We start from the raw sequence: 6,916 nt of genomic DNA, 5'->3' as shown, positions 1-6,916 counted from the left end.
CGTGGTACTAGAGATATTGTAGCTGATGTTAGATGGATCTTAGCTGAAAGCAGGGAATACCAGAGGAATGTCTATCTGTGTTTCATTGACTATGCAAAGCTTCAACTGAGTGCCGGTAAAACTGAGTCCACATGATCTTTCTTCCGGTCTCAGTTTACCTACACTGAACAGGCACTGCCTTCCCCGCCCCCTGCAAATATGTGTGTCCTCTGCCCTCTAGTGGTGTGGGCTTTAATTGCAGCAGCAAAAGTGCCTTGCAAGTACCTCTTGCAATTCTTTTCCTTTCTTAAGGTAAGGGAACTCTAGTGGTCTAGTCACAAAGAGGAGCCGCCAGTCTGCAGACCGAGGGTCACACATGTAATGTTTGGTTTTTGGTTTTATTTCCGTCACGAGTGGGTGTCAGTGGATTGGACTTGCCAGATGGACTGGGGGTCTCTGGTTTATAGTCCACTGGTATTTGGGCATGCCTGAATTTAAAAATGTAACAGAGCCCTCGGGCCAAATGTTAATTGGTTTGGGGATGAACATTCTTTTAAGTGGTACAGCAGTGGTCTATTTGCTGTACTGAAGTAACTTGGAGTTGCTGTGTTGCTAAACAACTGGATCATAGGTGTATCAAACACCATAATGGCTGCCCATGGTGTTTGGTGGAGCTCCCAGTTTAAGACAGGTTTGAAAGCAGGAGTGGCATCCATCTCCTAAGCCACATGCCTCTGGAAACTCTATGAACGTGGAGAAATAATGATAGTTATAGAAAGGCTTTAGGCTTTTTATTCATAGGGTCACCATGCACAGTCGTGCTCCACTGATGGCAATCATCAACAGTGGCCTAGTGGTAAGATAAGGTTGTCCTTGCAGTGTAGGGCACTGATACACTGAGGTTTATGGGCCATCAACATCATCCACAGTTAGAACTTTAGAGTAGTGTTTTTCATCCTAAAGATGAAAAGGGTGTGGGGTGTGACCAAGAATCTACTGTAGGCAGGTCTAGGGTGTGACAGAGTCTATTGTAGGCAACTGATCTGCAGGCCACATCTGAAGAAATAATAGTCTGTAACAGTGCTCGGCTACTCTGTCATTTCCCCCTCCTCCCCTCACAAAGATACCTGGTGTCGAAAACAATGTTGTATGTGGTTACTAATCAAAAGGGTGACAATTTGAACTCACTGAGGGAAACCCGCTGTCATCAAGTCAATTTCCACCTGCAGAGTAGAAGTGTCCCACACGTGTTCTAAGACTAAATATTTATAGGCCCATGAACATTTACCTTTCTCCAGGGAGTGACTGTTGGGTTCAAACCTCTGACTTTTTGGTTAGCAGCCCAAGAACTCATGATACTACCAGTTGTTCTTTAATTCACCAAGTTGGTCCTCTCTGGAAAGGCCTGGCAATCTGCTTTCATAAGGATTGTTACTAGGTACTATTGCATTGGTTCCAACTCATAGCAACCCCTTGTGGCAGAGCAAAACTGCTCCACAGGGTTGGCTTGGCTGCCACATTTACTGAAGCAAATCACTACATCTTTCTCTGGCATAACCACTATAGGTTGTTCAGTTCTACTCTGTGACACAGGAGCTCCCATGAGTTGGAAGTGAGTTGACAATTACAAGTTTGGTTTTTCTCTCCCCAAAAGTACGCTTACCCAGCATTTTAAACCACATCCCCCCCTGGACTTTGGGGAATCTGGGACCAAGTCAGCCATTCTCCTTTTTGTCAACCTCAATATGGAGTTTCCTGGCAGACATGGCTAAGTTAGTGGAAGGGGATTGGGATGGGGGGTGGGGGAGGCTGCAGCTGCCCTGGCAGTCAGCCTGAGCTGTGAGGTCAGCACTGCTGATCTGGCAAGGAGAGGAGCAAAAGAGGCTACCATTACTGCACCATGTGGGCCAGTGTGCCAACAACTGTGCTAGGTATACTCAGACATAATTTTTTCCAGTGCTTACAACAAAGCATGAATCTCTTCAGCACTCTATAAATGAGGGGACTGAGGCTCAGAGAGGTTAAATATTTTTAAAAAGTTCACAACTGGCAAACTCTGGTGGCCTAGTGGCGGGATGCTGCGATGCAATCCCAGAGGTGAATGGTTCGAATCCACCAGATGCTCTGCTGGGGAAGGAGGAACAATCTCCTACTGTACCAGTCACATCTGATTTGACCATACCAACAAAAATAAATGTTGTTGTTATGTGCCGTTGAGTCGCTTGCGACTCATAGCAACCCTATGTACAACAGCTCTAAACTCTGCCCTGTCCTGTGCCAATCGCACTGTCTCTGACACCCATCCTGATTATCCCAGTCACTGAATCAATCACTTCATAGAGGGCCTTCCCCTCCTGCGCCGTCCCTCCACCCTCCCAAGCATGATGTCCTTCTCCAAGGACCGGTCTCTCCTCACAACATGTCCAAAGTATGTTAGACGGAGCCTCAGAATCCTTGCCTCCAAGTAGCCACCCGGTTTAATCCTTTCTGGGATGAATCTGTTTGTTTTCCTAGCAGTCCATGGTATTCTCAATACTCTTCTCCAGCACCACAGCTCAAGGCATCAATTCTCCTTCTATTCCCCTTGGTCATTGTCCAACTCTCTGATGCATAACAAGTGATTGTGAAGACCATGGCCTGTATCAGACGCACCTTAGTCTCCAGAGAGACACCACTGCTCTTCAGTACTTTGGAGAGGTCCCTACAGCAGACTTTCCCATGGCAATGCGCCTTTTAATTTCCCTGATGCTGCCAATTGGTCCAGTGGTGAGAATCTTTGTCTTCTTGACATTGAGCTTCAATCCATATTGTAGGCTGCAGTCCCTGACCCTCTGCAGCAGGTGCTTCATGTCCTCTTCAGTTTCAGCAAGCAGGGTTATGTCATCTGCATAACACAGATTGTTGATAAATCATCCCCCAATCTTGACCCCACATTTCTCCTCATAAAGCCCAGCCTCCAGGATAATATGTAGATAAGAAAAAAAAAAGTTCACAACTGGGATTTGGATTGAAGTTTGTCTAACTCAGTGATCCTCAATGAGCAATGGGATGAAGGGGTGAGGGGTGGTGAATTTAGCCCCCAGGGGATTTTGGCTACATCTGGAGAAGGTCATGACCATGGAGAGAGTGTTATTACTGGCTCTTCTGAACAGTGGTGAGGGAACCTGAACCTACTATACACAGGGCATCAATCACAACACAAAATGTATTTGACCTTACATTTCAATAGGATGCTCTGGTGGCCTAGTGGTAAGGAGTTTCATTGGCAAACCAAAGGTAAATGGTTCAAATCCACCAGCTGCTCTGCAGGTATGTGATTACCTCCTATATGATTAACTTCCTCTGAAAACCTACTGTAGTGTTAGATATAGTTTGGTCCTGAATGTACACAACAACGTGTTAATAGTGCCATAGCTGAGAAACCCTGAACTCAAACCTTTGTTTTTTTCCCCCTATAGAAGAGAAGTCAGCCTGTGGCTGACTCTGAGAATAATGGGAATCCCAGAACACTTGATCGTTCTAATGCGAAACTTATACTTGGACCAGGAGGCAGTCGTCAGAGCAGGGCAAGGGAACACTGCATGGTTCAAAATTGGGAAGGGCGTACGCCAGGGATGCATCCTATCTCCATACTTTTTCAACCTATATGCAGAACAGATTATCCGGGAGGCTGGGCTCTATGAGGAGAAATGTGGGGTCAAGATTGGTGGACGAATTATCAACAATCTGCATTATGCGGATGACACAACCCTGCTTGCTGAAACTGAGGAGGACCTGAAGCGCCTGCTGCTGCAGAGTGTCAAGGACTGCAGCCTACAATATGGATTGAGGCTCAATGTCAAGAAGACAAAGATTCTCACCACTGGACCAATTGGCAGCATCAGGATGGATGGTGAAGAGATTGAGATTGTACACAGCTTTAGTTTGCTTGGCTCCATAGTCAACAGTCTTGGCACCAGCAGCCAGGAAATTAAAAGGCGCATTGCCATGGGAAAGTCTGCTGCTAGGGACCTCTCCAAAGTGCTGAAGAGCAGTGGTGTCTCTCTGGAGACTAAGGTGCGTCTGATACAGGCCATGGTCTTCGCAATCACCTGTTATGCATCAGAGAGTTGGACAATGACCAAGGCGGATAGAAGGAGAATTGATGCCTTTGAGCTGTGGTGCTGGAGAAGAGTATTGAGAACACCATGGACTGCTAGGATAACAAACAGATTTGTCCTGGAGAGGGTTAAACCGGTTGGCTCCTTGGAGGCAAGGATTCTGAGGTTCCGTCTAACTTACTTTGGACATGTTGTGAGGAGAGACCGGTCCTTAGAGAGGGACATCATGCTTGGGAGGGTGGAGGGACAGCGCAGGAGAGGAAGGCCCTCTATGAGGTGGATTGATTCAGTGATTGGGATAATTGGGATGGGAGTGTCAGAGACAGTGGGATTGGCACAGGACAGAGCGGAGTTTAGGGCTGTTGTACATAGGGTCGCTATGAGTCGCAGGCGACTCAATGTCACATAACAACAACAACAACAACATAGAAGAGAAGGGGACAGAGCAAAATGGAGGAGGCCTTTGGGTGGGAAGGAGATGGGATTTCTTTGCTAGGATAGTGGAGAATAGAGGCAACTGGTGAGAGAGTTCCTTTTCTTCCAGGCTTGGCCAGAGCCCTGCTCACTTTCCCCCAACCTTGCCAAGTCAATCCTGGGACTTCACACTCAGCTTGTCCTGGAGTAACCCTGACTCCCAGCTCAGGATTTGGGCAAAATATTTAGCTGGGTCTTCCTAAAGGACATTCTTGTTAAAGTCTCAGGTTCCTGCAACCCCTGGGAAGTGCCCTTGCTGTGTAGGAGTATTAATGGGGTGTACAGGGAACCCTTGAGAATAAAAAAATAATATTTAAAAAAAAAAGGCCAACTGAAGCCGCTAAGGAAAAAGTGACTTCTGAGAAGTGGAGTGAATGGATACAGCCAGGAGGTTTCTGCTGTTTGAGAAGAAAGGCACTTGAGGAAGTAAGGTCATCTGGGCTGAGGAGCAGGGTTCAAGCCCCAGGGCTTCCTTTCCACATGTCTTCCTCTCCTCTAGGCTCAGTCACCGGCTTAGTTGAAAACCACCCCACCCAGGCAGCCTTGAAGCATCCTCACACCCAGCCAGCCATTTTTCTGGGCCTCCCCAATAGTGGCCTCCCCACTAGACTGGGGAGAGCAGGTCTTTGACAGTGACAGGAAATACCTCTCGTTCCAAGCTCTGAACCTCTGAAGAGCTAATAAGAAGATGGGGCAGAGAAGAGGAGGAAAAACTACTAGTAAGTCTCTCATAACTGAGGTTCCATCTCTTTCAGTCCCTCCCCAATCATGGGGGGAGGGCAGGAAAAAAGGATGGAGGAGGGTAGGCAGGGAGGAAGATGTGGTAACAGCTGATTCGTCCCCAGAGGTCACACTTTCCAACAATCAGCTGTCACTGGGGCGGAAGGCAGGAAGTTTCCTTAAAGGCACAATGTTCTCAACTCAGGCTCGGAATTCAAGGGCTCCAAGAACTATAACCATCACCTAACAGAGTCCATATTTAACCCAGAACTAACTCCCGCGCCAGACGCCATCCTTCTGGCTCAGCCAAGATCAGAGCCTTTTTCGAGCTTATGCAAAAGTCACGAATCCGTGTCCACACAGCCCTCAAGGGTGGTCGTGGCAGCAGGAAATACGGAGGCAATAATGGAGTGGGGGTAGGGCATCCTGGAGTAGCCACTTTAACATACCAGCCGCTTTTGCTAAGTCATTGGGTTCATTTCAGGTTTTTTGGGGTTTTTTTTTTTTTTTTTGCCCATTCCCCCGCCCCTCTAGGTTCTGATTGGCCCCTGGGGAAGGAGCACCCTCCTTATTGGTCTCTACCTATGAAATCCCTTCCCTGAGTGGGCCTGAGTCAGGAGAAAGCTTCCGAGGGTGGCACCGAGTGGGGGTTAGCCAGCCGTAGGATTGGTTAGGCAAGGTCCTCGACCAAATTTTTGAGCAGAAATCTTCCCTCTCTACCTTCGTGTGAGGATTGTGTTCTATATCTTAAGAGACACTAGTTTCTCAGGAGTTTGAAACGAGACAGCTATAAGAGAAACTTTTTCAGTTTTTCTTTTTGGTTTTTTTTGGGTTGTTGTTTTTTTTTTTTTTTTTTTTTTGCTGTTTTTGTTTTGTTTTTCTTCCAGGGAGCAGCTGCTGGATTCAAATTGACTTCCTTTGGGTTTTTTTTTTTTTTTTTTTTTTTTGCTAGGAAATGGTCCCTTGGAGGAAAGGACTAGGACTCTTCATTAAAAGCTGAAGTTGGACCAGGTGAACAATCCTTTCCTCCTTAAAGCCTTCAGGAGTCATCCAGTGGAGCTATCGCTGACCGAGCTGTCGTCCCCACTTCCACCTACAGTTCTGCCCACTTCCTGCAGCTTCGCTTACTTCCCCTTAGAGAGCTCGCCTCCTAAGGACAGCGAATTCGTTTTAGGGTCTTCTAAAAGAAGGACTCAGCTTAAAAAGGAGTGGCTTAGCCCTTTAAGGACTTCGCCAGAATGGATTCAGAGCTCAGTTTAAAAATGCCAACTCACAGAGCGCGCTGGTTTCTGGGAACGAGGTTGTCAGACTAAGAACTACATTAACCAGTATGCATTGCAAATCCAGAGCCTTTACTTCCTCTTGCTCTTTCGGACTCTGGTTTGACGTAGTGCTCTTCAAAGCAAGTGATGTAGGCGGAGAGCTGAGCCACACCTTTTCACTTATTGGCCAATTCTTTAGTTGGTGGGCGTGACTCAGAGCAACTCCACTAAGCGAAGGGGTAGTCTTCATGCCATTCAGGCTAAAATTGCCGGAGAGGCGGGATCAAAGAGAAGTACTGGCGCCCCAAGTGGGTGTGGTTACGTTGCCCAGAAGGGGGCGGTGATTGGCCCGGGGCGGTGCAATCGCAGCTTGTGCGTCAC

The 6,916-nt window shown here is 47.3% G+C and overlaps 1 protein-coding gene across 1 annotated transcript in view; it reads right to left on the bottom strand.

The window, feature by feature from the left end:
- The window catches only part of WDR81 (WD repeat domain 81), a 23,732-nt gene extending 17,081 nt beyond the window's left edge, over positions 1 to 6,651 (bottom strand). Inside the window, exon 1 of the mRNA XM_006891023.1 lies at positions 6,548 to 6,651. The gene's annotated coding sequence lies outside the window, so the exon portion shown is untranslated. The remainder of the gene's footprint in view (positions 1 to 6,547) is intronic.
- Between the last annotated feature and the right edge of the window lie 265 nt (positions 6,652 to 6,916).

The sequence above is a fragment of the Elephantulus edwardii genome, unplaced genomic scaffold (genome assembly GCF_000299155.1).
Source record: "Elephantulus edwardii isolate Elephantulus edwardi_28Jun2011 unplaced genomic scaffold, EleEdw1.0 scaffold00094, whole genome shotgun sequence".
Taxonomy (NCBI): Eukaryota; Metazoa; Chordata; class Mammalia; order Macroscelidea; family Macroscelididae; genus Elephantulus; species Elephantulus edwardii.
Note: the sequence above shows the minus strand (reverse complement) of the source record. Positions and strands in the feature narration are given on the sequence as shown.